General features: G+C 35.8%; 1 protein-coding gene across 5 annotated transcripts in view; it reads left to right on the forward strand.

Annotated features, from left to right (window-relative positions):
• The window catches only part of nck2b (NCK adaptor protein 2b), a 401664-nt gene that overhangs the window by 179077 nt on the left and 198368 nt on the right, over positions 1–24219 (forward strand). For 3 of the 5 annotated variants that reach the window (XM_051926799.1, XM_051926798.1, XM_051926797.1), the window contains exon 1: positions 3272–3397. The exons of the other annotated variants lie outside the window; for them this stretch is intronic. The gene's annotated coding sequence lies outside the window, so the exon portion shown is untranslated. Of the gene's footprint in view, positions 1–3271; positions 3398–24219 lie in introns of those variants that run through there. 5 annotated transcript variants of the gene reach the window in all.

Raw genomic sequence — 24219 nt, forward strand, 5'->3', positions numbered from 1 at the left:
TCATTAAAAAATTTAATTGCATGGTTTGCTGGAACAGACTTGGACCTTAAATTTGTTTGGAATTTGCGAATCACCATTGTTTCATCTATGTCTGGACTCTGAGACTTTGTAAGGTATCCAACATTCATCCTCGTTTACAAAGTACTATAAATTTCCTATTTACTGAATTCATTATCTCGAGATTCTTCAGGGAATACCAAATGCCTTGATACCGTACTTCATTTGAGGAATCAACATTCTGGACACCCAGTGTACACAGACCTTGCTCATATGTTTATTTCTTCATGAAGAATGGATTTAGATAATCCATACTGAATCCCAGTACTATCTCTTTTACTATCACTTTATGATTCTCCCCATGATGGCAATATTTTCTTAATCATTATCTTGAAGGTCGGCTAAACCTTGGGTCATCTTTGACAAATATCCTGCAATGACAGAATTATGCACTTCACCTCTGAACCTGTTGCATAAACAAGAAAGTGACAGGTCCTGGTACATACTGACTAAAAGAAAATGATTCTCCAAAGGTTTTTGTTTTGTAGCAATAGAAGTCTAGTAATAACATAGTACTTAATTTTGCGTTGAAAAAAGAAATGTACAGTATAAGCCACTAATGCTGGAAACTTGTAATTCACATATTTTGTACTCAGTAGCTGATCCTACTTAGGGCTTATTTATACTTCACTCTCAGTACGCGTATGCGCCCGCATCATGGCTGCCACGCGTTTCCAGCGTTCATTTGATGCGTCCTCTGAGCAGGTCCGCAGAAATTAACGCGACGCGTGCACGAGTTGCAGTACCAGCAAAAAGTTGGGGGGCGCAGTGTGCTAAAAGCTGGAATGTGACATCAGAGTCTCTGGTTACTATCTACATGTGACAGAAAACTTTGCGGATCCTACGAGACTGGTGTGCATGCTTCGATGTTTGATGAATGGTTCGAGGTTGTGAAGCAAAATGCCGACATACAGATGTATTCGTGGTGCTTTTATATTCAAGCGTCGCATATTCCCAATCATAATGACACGATGCATTTTAAAAATCTCACATACTGTCTTCTGTGCCGTCTTTTTTTCTAGGTCTTCCATCCGGTCCTGACAGCAGTGGATCGCTAGCAATAGATCGCAACATCGAGCACATTAAATGTATGATATTCCAACTCTCTGCACATTTAGAATCCTTAGATTTATACTTGATTTCACTTTCATGATGAAATGCATTGAAGTATGTATGTTACATTTTACAGATAAATCAGTAATTTTGTGTAAATAATGAATACTGTTAATAATGACACACATGGGGGTGACATGGTGGCGGAGCGTTAGCCCTGCTGTCTTGCAGGGAGTCACATCGCTGATATTCCCTGCCTGGAGTTTACATGTTTTCCTGCTGGGTTTCCACAGTGTGCTCCGGTTTCCTTCCAAAGATATGCAGATTTGGTTACACTAAAATGACGCCAGCGTGTATGTGTGTGCTTGTATTCACTTTGCGATGAGCTGATGCCTCGTCCAGGGATTGTTTCAGCCTCGTGCCCAATACTAGCTGAAATGGACAAATCCCTGGACTGATGGATTTAATCATTAAACATCCGGTAAGGTGTCATCTGAGTTTAATGGCTGTTCCAGGCAATTCACAACACAGCAAAGCCGAACCTGTTCTTCCCATGATAATATCTCGCACTGCCACCTGGTGGATTCCTCCAGATTTACGTAAAGTACACATGCAAATATAAAGAGTACAACGCTTGCATAGCAGGAGCGTCCACTGCAGCATGTATCGCGTTGCGTGAAGTATAAATCCGGCCTAAGTCTACAAAGTAGAATAAGCTATTCTGATTAAGATGTGAAACATTGTGATCACACCCTTGTGAGTAAGAATTTAATTTCCATTTATTTATTGACCAGGAGTTTGAACACTTGCAAGGCATACTTACACACACAACACTCACAATGCACTCATAATAAGACAGTTAACCCATCCAAATAGGACAACATTGAGACCACACAAACTGGGTGCTGTTATTAGGTAATTGGGCTGTATGGATGTTCATACATTTTATTTTTAATTCAATAAATAAATAATGTAAAGTGTATCAGTTATTTTTCCTTTTTCATTTCTGCTTTATAGTTTTTCTTAGTTCAGTTTTAGATTAGTTTACTTCTTAGATTAGCTCTTAGATTAATTTTCAACTTCTTCTTGTATTATTTCTTGTAGTACGTGGACTATTTTATCATACTCAAATGGTTCGGAATTGTTCACCTCAGCCTAGTGGGAATGTTGTTGCTGGTGGATGAGGAGATGAAGGGAAAAAACACAGGCGAGCAGAGCGTTAACTAACAGGAAATATTTATAATTTCACATATATTAAAGAAAATCACCCAGGGATGTAGCTGTTTCTGAATATTTTTAAAAATGCTTGAATTGACTCCAATTAAACAGAAATATGTTTGGTTCATTAAAACAATTTTTGGTAGCCTTGAAATTGAAGTATATTTTTAATTAATAATTAATGGTTTGTTTGTTTGTTACTTGCAAAAAACACTCAGCAATTCTGTTTAATTTTTTGGCTTTTCTTCATTTTTTCCATATACTAATGATTAGGCATGACTAGTGTTTACCACAGCTTTGCAGTAACCAGGAGGAAAAAATGCGAGTGCAAATAGAGCCTCCAAGTGGAAACAGAGTTGGGACGATGGCTCCAAAATTAATATTGGAAAAAAAAATACTTGGTTTTCTTGTTGCATTTTTAGTAGCCAAAATCAGAGCTGAGGTGGGAGAAGTAAACTTTAAATTGAAAAGCCCACTTTTACAAAGCTACTAGGCCTGCTTCTCCTTGTTTGGTCAATGATTTGTTGTTGCCATTAGGACTTTGTTTTGTCATTTGAGGGTTTATATTTCTCATTCTTTCAATTGGCTCTTATTTGCTCCTACAGCAGTATAGTAAGAAAATTGTACTTTAACTCAGCATTTATCTGGATGCATATAAAGTGCTGAGCAAACACAGTTATAACCATTAAATCAAATATCTGACACATAAACACATTTATTGCTAGCATGCAGTATTTAATATTGAAGCTTTCAAGGACAGCTCATGTGAGACTGCAGCAGAACACAGTAGCTATTAAAAGAAAAAGATTAATGCTGACAGTCTTCCTTGAGATGGAAAAGACTGACCCGTTTCAAGAAACATTTTTTGTGCCCTTACTGATTAATAGATTAAGCTTGCTGTTAAGTTTTTATATACTGATGAGCCTTGAATTTCTCCTTCTAGACAATGGTCTCCAGGATCAAAGCTGAGCCTGTTACAATGATGGAAAACTGTTGAAGATCACAAGTGAAGTGTGGTTGACAGATCAAGTATCGTCACTCCTACCAGGCTCTGTGTGTGAAGATTCTTGTGAGTACCATTTAAAGGGTATTTTTGTGTTAAAATCCACTTTTGCAATTTGTTTCTTTGTTGAGCTCAGGCAAGATTGGATTGTTAAAAACTTGAACTCTTACCAGAAATCTATGATAAACTAGTGGACTAAGTTGGACATTTTAAATTTGAGATCCTAAATATAGAAATAGTTTTTGTTTGTATTTGAGTTCTTGAAAAGTAGGAGAATACAGAGCTGGAAATTGGAAAATAGGGAAGGAAAAAGTGAAATGTAGTGATGTGTGATCCTGAAAACCTGCCAGTCAGTTTTAAGGTGTAGCAACAGGTAGAGGTTCTTGCAGTGTAATCTTAAATTATTTAAAATAATGTAAAATAATGGTAAAATAAAATCTTAAAACAAGGTGTGCTACATATTACAAATGTATTTGGGATTCCTGGTTATCCAAATAAAACTATGTATAAATATTAGTTAATAATAATAATAATAATTCTCATGGTTCAACGCTAGCTTTTGTAAAGTGTTTACTCAGCATCAGTTCTAAATTAAAAATGTGTATATGGCTGACTGAAAAGGAAGCTGGAGTTCCTCAACAACATTTTGCAGTGAAAAGTGGCATAACTTTCCCATTATGAGAAGGATCTAGGAGTCATAGCAGACTTGTCACTGTCAACCTCCAGGAAGTGTTGTGAAGCCATTATGATGGCTAACAAAGTGTTGGGTCATGTAGTGCAATGTGTAGAGCACAAGTCAAAGAAGGTTATGCTTAACCTTTATGATGTACTTGTGAAGCCACACTTGGAGTTCTTTGTGCAGTTTTGGTCTATGGGTTACAAAAAAGACATAGCAATGCTAGAAAAAGTCCAGAAAAAAGTAACTGATTTATTCCTGGGAAGCGAAGTATGAGTTATGAGGAAAGACTGAAGGAGTTGAACCCTTTCAATTTAAGCAAACAGAGATTACAAGGGACTATTACTTTAAAATAAGTGCAACAAGAACATGGGAGCACATTTGAAAACTTGTTAACCCCAAGTGTGTCCTGGGCTTGGAATTCTATGTAAATGTCTCTGTTGCTGGCAGTCTGACACTGCAGACGACATGTGAACGTTTTTCAGTCTCCTGAAACTGCAGGGCACAGTGTGCAAACCAGTCCAGAGATGGTACTGATCCACAAACCATTTGTTTCCGACACCCATTTTTAGTGAAGTTATCAGTGAGTGTTGTTTTTCACTCATCTTTAAATACCTGCCTTCCACTGATGACGATAATTATGGTGAAGCCAATCACACAGTACCAAAACTGCATAACCTGTGGAATGCGTATCAGGCAATCATTGTGACATAAGTATTGACAAAAGTCTCATGAAATACAAGTGTATATCGAAATGGATACAGTACTTTACATCCAAACACACACGAGTTGGTATCATGTTCTACATGCTGTGCGAGACAATATTTTATACCTGTTGAGGGAACAATTAGGATAGCAAGTACTGTCAATATGACGTTGGTATGTCATCTGTGTTGTCACTGATGGACCCTTTGTTTAACCAAGGTTACTGTATAACAGTAGGCAGTTTCTGCAACTCACCTGATCTTATTGAGATTTTACTTCAAAACTGATTCATACAGTATTGGATAGGATTGACAAGCTTTGTTGGGTTGAATGGCCTGTTGTCATGAAAAATTTTTCTGATTTTGTAATGTTTCTGATGTTTTAATTGTTCTTGCATTTTTAAAACATACTCTAATAATAATAATACCTGTACTTATATAGCATACCCATTACCTTAAACCATGCAATATATAAATATTTTAAATGTTGTACTGAAATAATAATAATAAGAAGAAGAAGAAGAAGAAGTAAATAAACAGTGTATATTTAACTACTTAAGTGGCTTTAAAATGATACCATTATTCTTCACACAAAGTGTAGTACAAAGCATTATCTTTTGATTAAACTGATTTTGGTTACAAGGTTTTACCTTCAACATTTTGCTGCTAGAACATCACCAGTGCCTTTGTAAACATAATTAGCTGCCTTGTGACAAGCAAAAAGACAACACGTTACTGATGCCGCAATGTGAATATGGTATTTGATCAAAAAAATCATATAGGGAGAAGAAGGATCCTCTTTCAAAATTTCTCAGTGAAAAATTGTATTTGTAAGGCATGTGTACGGCTAGATTTTTTTCTAGCAGCCTAGCAGTGAACCAAAAAGCATTTTAAAGGACGTTAAGTGCAGCTGATATTTTGTTTTTTATTTAGAATTTTAACTTCACACCTTTGAAATTATCACCTTGTGGATAATTTGAACCCATCTATATGAATAAAGAAATAATAACAAAAATTTAAATATATCTCAGTTTTTATTGTTAAATTTATTTCAGTTGTGTTTTTCGTTTTATAGCCTCAAAATTTTTTTTACTGTTTACTGTATAGTTTCCCTCCTTTCTTAGCATCTGCCAGTACGTCCTTGGTCATCTTCCTTTCATACCAATCATTTGCTATTAAGGCAAAGGGAGTTTTGGGATTAAGTACTTGATCATGGTTGGCATAGTCCAGTAGTTCTCAAACTGTTGGGTGGGCCCCCCTAGGGGGGCGCGAAGATTTCAAAAAAAGAAAACAAGAATCGAAAATATGAAAAATACATCTATTGAAACCAAAACAAATTAACTTAAACTACATTCTGATACTAGAAAAAATAAATTTAGAGTTAGATAAATGTCGATAAAAGTTAAGTAGGTATAATAAAATATGCTTCTATGATATATCATTAATTAAAAAAGAACAAATTGGTATTAGTGGGCTCCTTTCAAAAAAACGTTAGGGGGGCGCGATTAAAACTGTTATGAAAACTCAGGTTCGCAAATACTTAAAGGTTGAGAAACGCTAGCATAGTCCTTAGAGGCTTAAAGATAGAGACAGTTGATGGCTCCACAAAAAACAAAACATGTGTCCTGAAGCATTTTTGTACTAGCTTGGACTTATTTTAGATTAAAATGGAAATATAAAGTACTAGGGGGCTTTGCCCCCTGCTCGCTTTGCACACCAACCCCCGTCCTACGTTACACAACTGCCACTTCATGTCTCTGCCGCTCGCATATGTGGATTTCACCTTCACCAAACAACAAATCTTTAATTCTCACGGATAGGCCTCTTCATTGGGAAGAAACACTACTTTTCCCTGAAACATGAATTAGACGATCTACAAGTCCAACTTAAAGTTTAAAGTCGAACAATAACTACATACTTCGGTCATATCACCTATGTCCATATATTCAAACTCTTTTCACTGTTCCGTTATTTCACAGGGTAATAATTTCTGTTTGTTAGCACAAATGCGATCTTTGTTATCAGTTTTTTAAGACTTGGGATTTTAGCACTTCATAATGTCTGACTTGCTCTGCATGTGTATCGTGCCAACGTTTTTGATCCTCTTTACGACATTCTACTTTGTCTTCTACTGTGTCTTTTATTTCCAACCCTGCTTGGAGCTGACAGCACAGGAACTGTGTCTGACAATAGCATTCACACGAATGAGAAGTGATTGGACCGTGGGCATGGTTGTAAATGTTTGAGAGGAGGGCAGGACTTGTTAAAATCTCTTGGCAAAAAGTCTTGTCTCGCGGGACCTAAAATTATCTCTCGTGGGAGTTGAAATTATCTCAGAGAAAGTCTCTTCCCAGGATTTCCTTTTATAATAGATAGATATAAAATGATCTGTTTGTGATAGGTTGGGACAGTTAAAATAATGTTTAATATTGACACTAAGTGAGAGTTCCTTCTTTAGGCTACAGAAGTCCATAATTTTGTTTTCAGTAGTTACTAGCACAAAGTCAAGAACATCTGAATAATCTCAAAGAACTGTCATTCACTTCCTTGCTATTCTTGGGAATCAGCTGAATGATGCTCTACATTTTGTGTTGCAACTAAGTATGTCCAGCCTTTTTTCAAGTGTGCACCTTCTATTAAAATACAGAATAATATGACAAGTACATACTGTATTGTATAGTAATGACTAGCTCAATTCACAATGTCAAGGTATCTAAAAGTATACCTCAATTTTTCCTGTTTCAGTATTCTTAAACTTTATATTCCAACAAAATGGAACAACTAATGTTGCCTTTGAAGAACAGAAGTAATTTTTCACTGGTGGCTCTTTGTAAACTAAGCAGATAGGTTTTCTATATTTAGTCAGTTTCTCTGAACTGAAATGACTGTTGTCTTAGCTTATTTATCTTACACTTTCATGAAAATCCAAATGAAGAAATAATTGAGATGCCTCATGTACGAAGGTCTGTTGTGCTCACTTCAAAAAGTTGCAGAGATACTGGAAATAAGAGGCAGTTCCATTTCACTGCAAATTCAAGTTTAAGTGATTCTTTATTTCATACCAAAACTCAACGTAGAACAGCTATTAAAATAAAAAAGGGTAATTATAAATATAGAGTGAGAAAATTAAACTCTGAATGTATCAATGCACGACTTAGATCAAAGTTCACTCCCCTCTGCACAGATACAGTATTGTTGTAACTGAAACATATTAATACCTTCTTGTTAAAAGGGAAAGAAAAGTAAATGCATTTTTAACAGGCAGAATTGATATTAGCGAGATTCATTTAATTACCAGCTACAAGCTGCTATTAAATGCTTAAGGCTGTCATTATCCCTTTCTTAGCATCTTCCAGTATGTAAAAAATTTAATTAAAAATAGCGGTTTTCAGTACTAAAGATAAGCCAGAACAAGCCACCAGTTGTAGCAAGAAAACTCAATAAATTCTTGTTATATGCAGTTTTAGCTAAAGAACACACTTTTGGCCCAAGTATATATGTTAGAGCTCATTAGTCAGGTTAAAAGGAACTGGTGAAGCACTGATGTTATATAGTCTTGCAAGTGGAAAGGATATGAAGGTACTAGTAGATGTTCAGGAAAGCTCATTTTTCTTTTTTTTCCTTAGAGTGAGTAACTTTACACATTACCTTTTTATTATACCTACTGTATATAGGTAAGTTAGAATTATAATTAAAGATAAAAGTTAAAGACCAAATGTAGCACTTGTCTTTAAGTTTATAGCTAGAAATTTAAAGAGCATAGTTGAAAACCTGTCATGGAAAGGATGAGCAGAACATTGAATTAAATAAGATTTATGTTATTTTACTGGTTAAATAAAAAATCACTTTCCCTTTTTCTTTTCTTGCATTTGATTAAAACACTTTTTTATAATATGCTTCATAATAACAAGAGAAAAACATTTGATACATGTGGGTAAACTGAAGCACATCTTAAGATGGAGTTAAAGGCTTAGTAATATATAGTCAGGTTATCTAAATGAAAGAGATTACTGTTTCAAAGCAAAATCTTCCTTTGTAATTAAGCAGTTTGAACTTGCTCTCAGTAACTTAAAATAACAATTGATTTAATTATTTAGCTTCATCTCAAGTATTTTACATTTTTAGAGTTTTTCATTTTCTTATTTACTGTTGTGCAAAATCAAGGGGTAACTTGTATACTGTTTAAACTGAAGCGTTTTGAAGCCTTTCTTATCTGTCTTTCAAAGCTAAACATTTTAGAGATACAGTGAAGCAGTAGAGTGAGAAATGACATACTTCTTTTAGTTTCAGACACATATTGTTATTTAAAACTCATATATTATGGTGCTTTCAATATCTATATTTTTTCATTACTGTACTGAAAAATTGACTTGAGATTCATAATACACCAGGCAGGTTAGATTTCACTATCAAGTACATATTTGTTTGCATTGTCTTTAAATACCACAATATTTGTATTGATTACTCTTAAAAATGTGATCTTCTATACATCGATTACACAATATATACATATGGTTTTTAGTTAATATTTTCAACACCATAAAACTAATCACAGAAGACTCAACTTGATCCAGCTCAGGGTCTAGGGATGTGTAGGGCCCTGTTTTGGCAACCCTGGAAAAAAGGCATGAAAGAACTCTGGGTAAGATGCATTGCAGCACACACTCAGAGATTTACAGCCACACTCATTCCATATTAGATCAATGTAGAGTCAACAATCCAATTAACACATGCTTCTATGGGATGTAGAAGGAAAAGTGGTGTGCCCTGAAAGCAGTCTATACAGACACATGGAGAACAGTTAGACTACATGCAGACAGGCACATCATTTGAGGCTAAGACGCTGAACCAGTGAGACCACACTTTCCTGTGCTTGTCACCTCGTTGGTGCTCTTCTCACAAGTGCTTCTTGAAACTGCCAAAGAGCTACAGAGAAAAACTCTTCTGTCTCTTGCTTCTGTTGGTAAGGGCTCATAGGAGATGTGTGTTTGCTTAACTCTTTAGCTTTACTGAAAATAGAAGACTTGGAGGAGTGAAAGGAATGGTGACACAATACTGTAGAAGTGTATAGTTTATTCAGAACACATGAAAGGTTAGATTGACACAGGAATCTGTTAGTTTGTTCATCACAGTACATGGGCACAGTGATTTGACCTGCTTGGCAATTCAAGGGACACAGATTCTAATACCATAGTCACAATAAATAAATTAGCTAGGCGCCTTAGACAGAGCACCAGTCCATTACTGGGCCACCTTAAACACACATGCACACTCACTGACATCAGGGCCATAGAGCTCCACATGAACAATGACTTGGCACTGCATTAAAACCAAAGAACTTGGAATAATTAATTTTTTTTGATGAATTTTGATTAACACATTTATTTGCCCTGCAATAAACCAATTCTTTGTCCATGGTTGGTTCCTGTTCTGTGCCTAATGCTGCTGAGATATGTTTTAGAACTGTAGAATTGGAGTAGCAATTTTTAATGGATTGGTTATTATTTGTAGAAGCTTCTAAACCATACAAAGAATTGCTACATAGTTTAGCTTTTATATCTATTTTAAATGTATTTTACTTATTTTATTGTATTTTTAGATATTAGCGATGCAATGTAAGATAAGTAAGAAGATGAAGTGCTGTTTGTATTTCCTTACAATTTGTCATCCAGAGTACAATGAAAAAACAATGCCCCTAACTTATTTAATGGAATAATGCGAGTCACTGTCCATGTTAGATATAAACCACAAATCTGTTTGAAAGTTCCTCATATTTATACTTGTATAATGACACTATTCAAGTACTCTCTGCATGAGGATGTGCTGTCTTTTTCTAGTTCTTTATTTGCAATCTGCTGCTACCTGAAATAACTTTTTATCAGAAAGTTTCTTGAGTATTACATTAAAATGTTGGCTTATTTTTTACTTTGAAGAGTCCACTTGTAAACTTAAGCACTCACTAAATTTGCATTTCATCTTTTTTAGGGAAACTCTCAATTTCTAAACATATGCATAAACAAGACTGAATAGAAGTGTTGTAAGTTTTGTATAATTCTTGTAGGAAGTAAAGCTTCACCTTCCAGTAACCTCACGTCCAAGTTTATTTAGCATTTCCACCAGATGTTAAGATTCTGTTTTCATTTGTTAAGATCCGAAGGCTTTTAATTATTCCACTACTGTACGGCTGTATAAGTGATACATTTGCATAAGTATTTATAAATAAAGCTTGAAAGGAAGGAGAGAATTTCTTATTCTAGACTACAGAAAATATATAAAATGGGTTTTTCAAGTAAGAGGAAAAAATAAAACATTGAGTCAGTGTTAAAATAAGATGAGCTATTAAAGAAACTTGTCTCTTTCATTTGTCTTTTTGTTGCTCAATGTAGTTATGCTTGTATAACGTTTTAATAATTGAAAATCTAAACAATTTAGTTTCTAGATTAACTTTCCTTGTATTTTTTAATGGTAATAAACATTTTAGACATCATTTCAGAAATAACACTGTTCAAAGTATTCTTATGACTTTTTAAATATTTAAAGCACAAAATAATGTTAATTCAAGTGTTCTGAGATATAACAAAAAGTTGGCCTTTATAGAGTTATTTGTTTTTTAACCTCTGTGATTGTGACAGGTTGCTATCCTGTTTGCTGTCTTTACATGAAGCATCTCAAACACTCACCTCTGTCTGTCCTTGTGTTTTCCCACATGTTCGCAAATCCCTTGGTAAATGTCAGTGGGTTTGTTAGAGTTTAGATGACATGAAGATTAAATGACACCATATGAATATAAAACAACATTCATCATTTAATCCACTTTATCCATCTGAGGGTTCTGGGGAACAGAGCCTGCCTTGGCAGCATTAGGTGATGTCCCCATGCCACCTCAAGGCACACTCACACGCTCATAGTGAACAGATAAAATATCCACACAGACACTTGCAGTTTGGGCATACATCATAACTGGAAGAGGATTCTCAGGACTAAAGAGCTATGAGGTCCAAATTTCATTTCTTCATTTCACCTGCATGACAAGATGTTACAAGTAAAGTTAGCTTCATCAGCCCTGGTGTCTCCTGTATTTTTCAGTTTACAGTTTAACTGTACACCTTTCCTTTAGCTTTTCCATTCTAGTACATATGGAGACCCTCTATTGCTCTGCCTTGTGAAGTCAAATTTTTTTCAGTCATTCCACGTGACTTGAGACCGAAAACAAGCACAAGTGGACTATATGCTACACACAGGATACTTTACTTGAACACCAATCCTAATGTTCACTTAGAGTGGAGGAGAATTAAAAATGAAAACCTTGTTTAGCAACAATAAGGCACACCATTTGAGGGGGTGTTGGAATGGGTCTACATTTCATACACTATTAGATGGCACAGCATTTCCTCTCTCAAAATTACAATAACTGGCAGAAAATACATTTTAAGACTACTGCTGCTAGGCCAAAGCAATATTCTCTAAACACTTTGAATGTGTGATAGATCCTGACTATAGGAGAATCCATTTGTGAAAACATATGGCACCTACCAAATGCTCAGCAGTGTTCAAAACTGAACTTGAAAGTGGACGCTTCTTTCAAAAGACACTGAACACATGACAGAAGATGGCCCGCAAAGGAAGGAACCCACAGACCAAAATAATGCTTTCGGGCCCCCAAAGAGGGTGAACTTCTAGTACAAAAAGAAGGTACTTTAAACTACACAAAGATAGATAAAAAGGTGCATATGCATTTAAAGGAATAGTGTTGCATCTGCTGATTAAGTCATATTCCAGGTACAGAGCAATGCCTGCTCTTAGGTGCATGAAAATATGTTTATCAGTGTAAGCAAGAGTTTAATTGGTGCTTACAGGCTTAAGATGAGCATTCTGCCAGGCTCTCCTTCGTCTCGCAAATGTCTATAGAGGTGTCAGCTCCTCTTTGATTAAAACCAGTTGAAATTCAGAGCAAAGATTGGCTGGCCAGTTGTAGAGATGAGCAACAGCTCAGTCTTCCAAACAGAAGTTGGTTCTTTTAGTAAAGACCATTTCAGCTACTAAATGCCTAGCAAAATAAGGCAATATTTACTTTGTCCATTAATAACACGTTTTTATAGTAAAGATGGTTTTCAAATGCAGAGCTGTTGTAGAAGTATTTATTCATTTTTTTAACAATTGTTGCTCAACCAGATTAATTAATTTGCTCAGGACTGAAATGGCAATCTTAGGGTTTAGGGTTGAGTACATTAGTATTTGGTCCCACTGTCTACCTATGAGTTTAGTTCATTAAAATTTCACCTCAAAATGTCAACATGGTGTGGCGGACGGCCGGGTCCCATGCCTGGCCGGGACACCCCTTCCACATATGTTCTGGGGGAGCAACCATGGGCGTCTCAGTACCTCCCCCGGGACGCTTGGTGGCAGCCTCCCTGGCTGACGATGGTGCCTCAGTTTCCCGCAGGGTTTCAATGGGAGATGGATTTCTCCACAACCCTGTGGGGATCTGGGATGACCGCCAGTTGGTGCTGCATGGATCTTGGAGCCCACCTGGACACCTCTACAGTCCTGCCCGAAGGTGCAATTACCAACAGGTGATCAAGCACCTGGAGCACTTCCGGGTGGGTTATAAAAAGGGCCAGCATTCACCAATCAGGAGCCAGAATCAGGAGGAAGAGGACGAGGTTGCCTGGGATGAGTGGTGCTGCCAAGGTGGAGAGAAAAGTGTGTGTGTGTTGGCTAAGTGCTTAGTTTGGGACTGTGTTGTGGCTGGAGGGATTACGGGGAAGACGTGCCCTCCAGCTGAAGAAAAATAAAAAGTCTTGTTATTTTACACGTGCCTCTGCGTCAGTCTGTGCCAGGTTGGGAGAATATAGCGCCTTTATCACAATGGTGAAGCAAAAATGTAATATTTGTTCTTTCTGTTCTAATGAGATGGTTAATCGTTCAAGTACAACATTTTTGGCACTCAGATATGTTGTCAGCATGGTAATAAATCATTTTTAATTTTCCTTTTAAACCCTGAAATTTACAAAATGTGCAATTAGTTTATTTAGCTTTCCCAAGGCAGTGGATGGATTTTCAACAAAGAAGGGCATTTGGAATGTATTTGCTTTTCTAATTAACTCATAAGAGTTATTAAATTATAAGGCAGAAAGAATTTTTATTTATGAGTGTTGTACTTTGCAGTGTGTTACAATAGCAAAAGATCCAGGATATGTTGAAAAGAAATTTGAATGTTTAATTAAACAATTTCCCTTCGCAAAGGTATGATGATTAGTAAGGCAATTTAAGCACATTTTCAAGATAACATCATTGTCCAGAATGAGCTATTTCTTAATTAGAAGAGTAATCCAAATGAGAAAGTGGCATTTGAGTCTGATCTAAAATAAAATTATTCTGCTGGAACTTTTCTACGGACAAGCAGCTGTCGAAAACCAACATTTTTGTCTATAAATATTTTTATTTTGGTTATTGAGGTAAAGAAGCAGACACAAAATCTGGAAGTACTAAGAAGATACTGATTTTTGTAAAACCACAAGGCAGAATGAGCAATGAGCAGTAGTAAGTCCCTGTAAATAAATGTAGAACGCTGTTACAGAAAAGCTCATGTAAACAAGATAAAATGAGACAGAATGGATGAAAAGAAGACATTTAACATTGACAAGAGGAAATCAAGAACTCCAGAAGCAGCTCCACGTGATAAATTTCACTAGACTTGGAAATCACTCAAGGGAAATGAAAAATCAACTGCAAAATGTAAACTGCAAAACATCTGAATAATGTTGAGTCAAATTCAAACTTTAAAATCAACATAAAAACATTTAATTTACTTAAATAACGCTAGCTGTGCTACCTGTCTAAGATAGATTGAAATCTATATAATCATGCAGGGCTCAGTGTTAATGTTTGCAGTCCAGCATGCTATGCGTATGTCTCTGTTATATGCTATTTGGTATGGGATTCATAAAACCTGTGTTAATGTTTGTGATATGCCATCTATTGGAATGACAAATACATAGCAACCGGACAAACACACTCACATAGGAACCCTTTTATCAAGGTTGATTTTTGTGTTTCCAAATTAAGGATATTAAAAAAAAAATGACAATTTCTGAAATAGGTCTTCTTTTGTGAGCCACAGTATATGATGCCCATGTGTTCTAGACATTAGTATCAAAGCAAGGCCTACTTGACAGGTTAACTGGCAATTCTAAATTGATCTACAGTAGAGAGGCTGCGAGTCATGCACTGGTGTGGCGTCCTGTCCGGGTTGTTCCCTGCAGTGTTCCTAGACTTGATGGGATAGGCTTGAGCCCCCATCATGCCGAATTGGATTAGGCATATTTAAAAATGTTATGTTATGATACTTCTGTATAGGGTTTATGTGTGCAATATGGTAGTGTGAAAAAGGAAGTGGACCCCATGGAAAGGTGTGCATTTTTCAATATATTTGCATGTATTGATATTTGGTCTTTATTTTAACAATATTGATAAATAAAGGTGATTTAAGTTAATACATAACTATAGAAATAATTTTTTTGACAAAAAAAGTCAAAAATGCAGTTGCCTGCTGTGGAAAAATAGCTAGAGCCCTAGCTTCAATTACTGCTCTTGCCCACATTAGCAGATATGACGTTTCTTATAATTAGAACATTTTAACATAAGAACCTAATATTCTTCCCATAGGCATTACCCATTATTCTTCTGAGCACCTCATACATCTTTTGAACTTGGCACTATGTAGGCGTACACATTGGTTGCCAAGGCCAAAACACACCACAGGTTTCTGATGTTTAATTAAGGCAGGGCTCACCAAGTTACTCTGTAAACAATAATGTTCTAATCATTTGTATCTGTTTCTAATTTAAGGTATTTGATAAAGGTAGGAACATATTAACTTTTTCCTGCCGAAGGAATTAGCATTTCTATTAATTTTTAATAGTATAAATGAGTGCAATATGTGAACTATATTTCATTAAATTAACTTTATCAGTATTTTTAAAATGATGAGTAAGTATTTTTTTGTCCAAAAATGTGAAAAAGGCCAGCATTTGCATGGTACACACTTAGTTTCCTTATCACTGAACATATTAAAGTTCTCAGGCTTTGCATTAACATAAAAGATTTTTTTTTAACTGTGTGTTCAGAAATTGGATACTTCTCTTTATCTCAGACATAGACACTCAAAGCACTATAACCTGTTTACCTGATACTGCGCTAGGAGATAAACTGGCACAGAAGCTGTTGCAGGACATTTGTGCCATTGAAGTTCCTTCATCGTTTTTCTTTGTAATGTTTATACATTCCAAAAGTAAAAAAGCTTTTCATGATTTGAAATATCCTAAATCAAGTCATCACTAATACCTCACGACTTCAGGCACATACTTGTAGGTCAAATTCCTATCTTGTCAACTGTCTTTTGTTCATTTTTTCCTGGTATTCCATTATGTTCCTACATCGTACATGTTTGGTTAATTGATAACTGTGAAATGATATTCATCACTCAGACATGACTAAGTGAATATCTTCCCAATTGTACCCTGAGATGTATCAGTAGCCTGTCCAGGAATTTTTTTCAAACCTCCTGCCATCTTGCAGTGTCCTAGGTCTGCAGAACCTCTGGGCAAATAAATAAATAAATAAAATAAATCAAAATGAAACAAACATAAATCATGGCTTGTGGTTAGTAAAGATATTCATGTTTTTTCTTTATAAACATGAATGGCTTTAGTTTATTTGGATATGTCATTATTCTGTTTAGCTTTATGTAAATAAATATGTGAAAATTATACAAAGAGGTGAAAATTACTTTGCGGTGAAAGGTTTAAACTGTAGGCTTGTAGATTAATTCCTACCAGTAGCTTGTCTTTTTTTTTATTTGAAAAGTAAATAAAGCTTGACCAGATTTAACTGAATTATTTTTCATATGAAAGAATGACCTTACACTTATGAAAAATATTATTTTGGCTGTAGTTTCAGCATGTGGGAATTTTGCCACTGGGTTAATGTGATTAACACAAGAATAAATCTTTATAAATTATGCCTGTTTTCTATTTGAATTACAGTTTGTGCAGCTCCTTTACATTTTCTGAAAGTAAACACAAACATTATTTTGGCTTATTAAATTTGCTTTGATAGTCATAAGGATGTATAAGTAAAGAAAAAAGACTCAGACGATATTATCTTTCCTCTGTGAACACAGTGATTATGCAGTTTATGGAGCTGCCCCTTTCTTAAACCATTTTATCCACTGCATATTTTCGTCAGCTTTGATTGGTTATGTGGTTGGTTTGCTGGGCTCATCTAGAATTCGTATTTTATGCTGTGACCCTCAACCTCTACTGTATATAGTACAGTTTGGTCAGTTCTTCTCTGGTTATGTTAATTGAAAATCTTTTGGAAAACTGTATAAAGAATATGTTCTGGGAAGCCTGTTTTCTAAAATGTCTGCTTATTGGATATAAAACCAGTGTGCATGATTTATTTTTTAGATATTCCATAGCCATCTTAAAACTTTTTTACAATAGTTATCAACTCGGACATAATGTAATTACGTTCAAGTTGACATTTATTCTTGTGTATGTAGTACATTGAGATTCTTATATGCATATTTGTGACAGACAAGTGTTTGTAATACAGTACCAACATCAGACAATTCAAAAACCAATACATTAAAAGTAACATCAGACAATGCATACATACAAAGAACACTTGTGCAGTTTTGAGTATGGACTTATAATGTGTGGATATAGGATAAAATGTTTCCTTGAATTTAGCTCCGCAGGTTCTAATAGGTCTGTATCATTTACTAGAACAGAGGAGGAAGAGGTGACTGTGTGGGATAGCCAAGGTTCTGAATTATATTGCTTTCCTTTTGTAGAGAGAGTGCGATATATGTCTTTTGAACAGAAGGAAGCTGTGAACCACCATTGACTTCACCATCCTCTGTAGTGCCTTACAGTTCTAAGATGAGCAGGTGCTTACTCAGCCAAACATCTTTCTTTCAGCCATTTTTTTCTCTCCATCCTTTTAAACTAGCTTTACCAAGTGGTTATATGCAGTTTTGACGTTCTTTGATTACAGTCATCCCTCACCTATCGCGGGGGTTACGTTCTAGAGCCCCCCGCGATAGGTGAAAATCTGCGAAGTAGCGACCTATATTTATTTTATTACTTATACATATTTTAAGGCTTTATAGCCTAAACCGTTCCCACACTCTTAGAAACCTTTCTCACTCTCTTGTTAACCTTTCCCACACTCTTATAAACACTTCCTATGCTCTTAAACACTTTCTACATTCTTAAACACTGCAGACCAACACTGCACACTGCACGCAGCGATCAGACGTCAATGTGTCTGCACTCGCTTTGTGAAGGGGGGCAGCTGAACTCACGCTGAGCAGAAATGGACTTTGTGCTGCTTCTGCCAAAATGCCTGCTTGTCGCTCTGCGCGTTCGGAAGGAGGAGTGTGTGTGTGTGTGGGTGTGTGAGAGCTGAACGCACGTTCGCTCAAACCCTCCTCCCTGGAGGCGCATTACGCTCCTGCCACTTCGCATTGTCAAGGGGGTGGGGAGCTGAATGAATGCTAAGGAGAAGTGGACTTTGTGCTGGTTTTGTGCTGCTTGTCGCTCTGCGTGTCAATAATCTAAAAGCCTGTACAGCACCTATTTTCCTGTCTCACTGTCTTGTCTTGCGTGAAGTTAAAATGTTTTATAATAGTGAGATGTTACTCATATCCTTAGCCCGACATCCACATATCATATGTGTTAACAAAGTGTGTTTTATAAGTTTACATGTGTTTAAAGCATGTGGGATGGGTATTTTAAGGCTTAAACTATAAAAATGTTTATTTATATGGTCTTTCTATATCGCGGATTTTCTCCTGTTGCTGATGGGTCTGGAACATAACTTCCGCGATAGGCGGGCAATCACATGTATTTAAAAACCCGCGAAGTCGTGAATCCGCGAAGTAGCGAGGGATTACTGTACTCCTATCCTAAGCCCAAACGTCCAGCTGCTTCCCTGGCAAGCCCCTTTATTCAATACCAAAAGATTCGCTTTTCCAGTTAAGCAGGTTATTTATCTTATAAGTATAAAGAATTTCAGTAATGCTGTGATCAGCTCTGATGAGTCCTCATCACTACCTTTGTGGAGTTTGCATGTTTTCCCTGTGTTGCTTTCTTTTCCCTCTTCATTCCCAAATTCATGTATTAGGTTACTTGGCAGCTCAAATTTAACTTTGTGTCAGTTAGTGTAGAGTGTATCTGCAGAGGACTGGTGACATGTGCTGGGATTGGCCTGACATGACACCACTTTTATCTCCTTTGTTAGGGACTTCATGCTTGTATTGAAGAGGAATGTGTCAATCAGTTTTCAGCTTCTGTTTATGTTGGAAAATAAAAAATACTGCAGAATGATGGCTTAGAATGGTGTAGAAATTTTATGGGTCATGCTTTAACATCCAAGTGCAAGACTGTATTTAAGGTAACATTATACAAAATAAAAATGAAAGGAAATTGAATTTCAATAGCTTTGTAAAATATGAATGAATGACATATGAATATGTCATATTGCTAAACATTCAAAAAGTGGATTAGTAATGATTGTTTTATTTTCCTAATTTTGCTGTTGTCAAGGCTAAAATGAAAATAATATATTTTAATAAGGTGCATTAAAAGTTGCTTTTAATTCTAGTTTTAATATTGTAATTTCTTTGTGATTTAGTTTATATATGTACTAACAACTCATTGTACTGCCTTAATTTCTGGTATCCTCAGTGTTTTTTTTTTCTTACATCCCAAAGACTTTAGGCTCATTGACTGCTCAGAACTGGTCCAGCATTAGTGAGGGTGGGTGTTGGTGTTTAATTGTGTGCATCAGTAAGCCCTATCAGGAGCTGGTTCCTACCTTGTGCTCAGTGCTGCCATCATTGTCTTTGGTTTGCAGTAAAGCTAAGTGAAGTACATTAAGAAAATTGACTTTGTTTTTGGTCAAGCATCACAGGGGAAAAATACTTGCTTTTATTCATTTTAAAAAGACACAGGTAAATATGTTGTTGGTTTGAAATGGAGTGTCTGATTGGTTTAAAGCCCACAGCAATGGAGTCATAGATTGGGAATGGAAAACAAAAATGAAATGGAGGTGAGATTCTTTTTTTTTAATTTATTTTTATTGATTTTAATTAGAAGTAGATAACATTCCATACAGTCATGGCAAACGTAACAAAGCAAAATTCAACCCCCATCCAAGAGAATCAGAAGTGAGCCAAAGCTAATCTATAAAAGCAACAAGAAAGGAAGAGTATCTTTTTCCCTGAAAAGGAAGCGTATTCTGAAATATTACTGATTTGATCCTTCTATATCTTAAAAAAGTTGTGAACAGATCTTCTAAGTTAGAATTTGATTTTTTTCCAATTTCAAATAGTATAGAAATCAATATTTCTTTTGGAATATAAAAAGGTGCAAGGTGAGCAAAATTGGGCAGGTTCTGTTTAGCAAAGTTTCTAGCTTGAAAGTACAGTAGTGTAAGAATTGTGTTGATGAGAAGTTGCATTTTAAATGTAATTGTAGGATGTAAAGACATTATCTATGTACAAGTCTCTGGGTGTTTTAATTGCAGACTTTTTCCAAACATTAAATACTGTGTATGTTTGAGAGGGTGGAAAAAGGTGGTTGTCATGTAGAGGTGTAACATATAAAAGTTTCTCTGTCTTAAAGTGCTTCCTACGTTGGTTCCATACTCTGAATGAATGGAGGTCAATTAGATTATTAGTGTTTTGACAGTAATTTGTATTAACTGGGGCACAGAGCAGGGAGTATAAAGAAGTACTGAGAGATTTTAATTCATTTGCAGATCAGGCTTGTGTTTATTCATTGACTTGTGTCAATGTCCAGGTCTTTATTGCTTGTATATTTGCAGTCCAGCAATAAAACTGAAAGTTGGGTAGTGCTTTGCCCCCTTCTGCTTTAGGCCATTGCAGAGTTGCCTTTTGACTGTATGGATGGTTCGAATTCCAAATAAATGAGATTATGATTGAATCTAATTTCTTAAGAAATGATTTGTCAATGTATATGGGGATTCTTTAAAATAGGAAGAGATGCTTGGGAAGGATGGTAATCTTAACAATGTTGATTCTCGCTGCTATTGTAAGATGTGAATAGATGGTCTACCCTCCATCTTATTTATTTTTTTCCATGCAGACAGCAAAATATTGTTGAAAACGGATTCTGCTATATGCATCGTCTAACGATCTTGAATGGTAATTACTTATAGCAATACACAGTTCTGATGAGTAGTTGATTAACCCTCCCCCTCTGGAGTTTTTTCTTATTTGTTCATCATTTATATAATATGCCTTAAGTAATATAATGTCTACTGAAGAAAAACTATAAATAGAAGGTTAAACATATAAAGAAGGTTAAAGCAGAAATTTAAAAACAATACAACAAACTAATACATTAGTTATTAGTGAAACATTATTATAAGATTACAATAACACATTTGTGAATCATCATATAATTATACTCTGTGTCAAAGAGATTGTTTTACTCTGAAGCAGTGGTCATAGTGTAAAGGAGAGAAACTATTTGTTAGTCCAGAATGTAGGTATGATTTGTAACCATCAGATAAAACCCCTTTGGCTGGTGATATAAAATGTGTCATGGCATAGTAATTAATGGGGTCCTGTGACACATTTAACCTGACACTGTGCAGCTGCTCCTGGTGCTGGGAGGCTGGAGAGTGATGGTAGTCTGGTCAGTTGTACAGAAACCTTACCTTATTATTTAGATAAACCATTTGTTTTGATCAGGTATTTCATTTGGACATTTTCTTCCAGTGTTTTAACTTGTCCCCACCATAACAAAAAAAAAAGTGGCAAGTATTCAGCTTACTAGATCTTGGATCTTGGTAGTGAATATCTAGCTTCTCAAGACAGAAAGTACGGAATTTTCAGATTAAATAAAACGTAACATAGAAGCACAGGTTCATAGTTAATGATGAACTAACACTGTGGAGTTCACTTTGCTATGATTTCAGTGAAATCACAGAAATGTTTGGGAATTTCACTAAACTCTGCAAAATGCATTAATGAATTATAATGGCGCAGTAGTGTTCTAATCGTCCCTGACAGCTAGGGAAGATTCTGCCAACTATCCTGGACCAAGTATTAACGCCAAAAATGTGATCTGAACTGTGAGGCAGCAGTAATAACCACTGTGCCTCAAAAGGTGCAGAAGGAACGATAACCACAAACAAAATAAATGAAATGGCCACAAACTTCCAGTAATTAAATAGAAATATATATTTAGTATATACAGTATGTATATATGTTTGTGTGTGTGTGTGTAATATATATATATATATATATATATATATATATATATATATATATATATATATATATATATATATATATAATACAGTATATGAGTATATATAAAATATATACAAGAGATGGCAAAAGTAGGATATGTTATCGTAGTATTTCCTTCTACTTACCCTTTACCTATTTTGTTCAAGGGTAAGTGTACTCGTCAAGTTTGTTACTGGGTTGGTCTGCTGTTGCACTTTAAGATTAACACACACATACATAGCTATACGCATACACACACAAACTGAACAGTGCCCCATGACACACACACAGCTGGTTAACCTCTAACACTTTAAACCACACAAATGCCTTAGGAATAACACAGCCTGTCACTCTCTCAGCACTTCAAGAGACCTACTTATTATCGTCACGAACAACATACAATGATATCTCAGACCTAAATATTACTTTTGGTCTACAAGAATGCATTTAAACATACAAAGGCTCAGCACTCTTGACTATAGGCCATTTATCAGCCAAGAATGCCTTTACGTACTTTTTCCTACTATGGGGTGGAGCTCTCACCCTCAGCCCTTAAGAAACCTCGCAGCACAGAGGTAATGGCAAATCTCCGGCTGCACCAGGTGCTCAAAGAAATCTACCTTATTACTTCAATCAGTCTAGACATTAAGACAAAGCATAGAAAGTTAAAAGTAGCATGGTATTTATTACAGGAATAATAATAATACCTGTAGAATAAAGAATAATAGAAAATAGGACTGATAGTAAAGTCTGGATATATATAGTCTTTAGAAAAAGCTTACAAAAAGTTAAAGATGGCAAGGATGAATGTCGCAGGCGGCTTGTAATCTAACACTTGTAGCTGTTCATGATGCTTTTCTGACGATCAGATGAAAACGGCCGCATGTTGCAATCGCTCTGTTCTCTTCTGACATCTTCGTCACTTCTTCTTCCTCCCTCCTGCCTTACTATATCGCTCCTCAGACAACGCATAGTTATTCTAAAATTCTACTGGGGGTTTGCAAGATGTGATTGTTAGATTTTCTGATTGGCTGGCTGTCAATATCCAGGCTGTAAAATAATTAGATGTCCATCCTTTCTCAGGTTATAAAGTAATTGATAGCCTGAGCCACCAGCATGTCTTCCTTTCTTTGTTGGAACAGCTGTTTTAAAAGTGAGATATAACTGGGAAGAAGACATGCTTTGATTTGTCCTGAATGTAGTTCATCTGTTGTCTTGTCTTGAACAAAATATAATGGAAATGTAAACCACAATGTACAGATTGTGTGCCCCACAGCATAGGTTTACAGTTGTTCATATGGAAAAACACAGCTTTGTTAACTTTATTAACTAAAGAATTTCACAATGGCACAGTACAATCACTTAAGTGCTCAAGTTGCCAGCCTCATGCAGTCACAACAATAAACCTACTTTTGCCCACCCAGGTATATAATATATAGTATGTCATTGCTCTCACAGAGTTCCAGTCTTGGGGCACACATTAGTTGAGTGGAAAATGGCTGCACAGGGATGGCTTGTTCTGTTGTTTGAAGTTGTAGTTCTGGGCACTGCTGGAATGTCTTTTTTGTTTCCTATTTCTTTCCAAATGCTTTGTACATTTTTCTCCCGTGAAGAAGATAGAAATGCTAATAAATCTTTCCCCATGGTTATTACCTCACAGGGCCATGTGTTTTTTTTTTTTTTTTTGGAAAGGGGTGAGCTCCTTTAAGGGTTGCTTTGGCTTATAAGGGGATAACGTTAGCCAAGCTTCACTAGCACAGGGATCATTGTTATATATCCTGTGCCAGTACAGGTAAAAATCAATGTACGTCCTATCTAGTAACTTCCGATTGTACTTGCTTCCAAGGTCCGTAGCTGATACAGTATCTATCTTATGTTTGCCCTAACACACCATATGCATTCTAAACAAAACCGATTGAGCCTGCCAGCCTTATAAGATTACAGTACATGTCTAACTTATTAAACATTTGTGTCCTTAACAGCTATGATAAACATATATGTTACAGGCATAAGCATGTTCTCTATATTATTGTTAATGTGTAATTTGTCTGTTTAATAAAAAAAAGAATGCCATACTGTTTAATATTTTGCTACCAATCTCATAGCGTATCCTTGCATCTGGTACACTTGCATCTCCTGTGTGCATTTTGTGTTTGCAGCTCTTATATTTCAT

Source organism: Erpetoichthys calabaricus, chromosome 4, assembly GCF_900747795.2.
Source record: "Erpetoichthys calabaricus chromosome 4, fErpCal1.3, whole genome shotgun sequence".
In the NCBI taxonomy this organism is placed as follows: domain Eukaryota; kingdom Metazoa; phylum Chordata; class Cladistia; order Polypteriformes; family Polypteridae; genus Erpetoichthys; species Erpetoichthys calabaricus.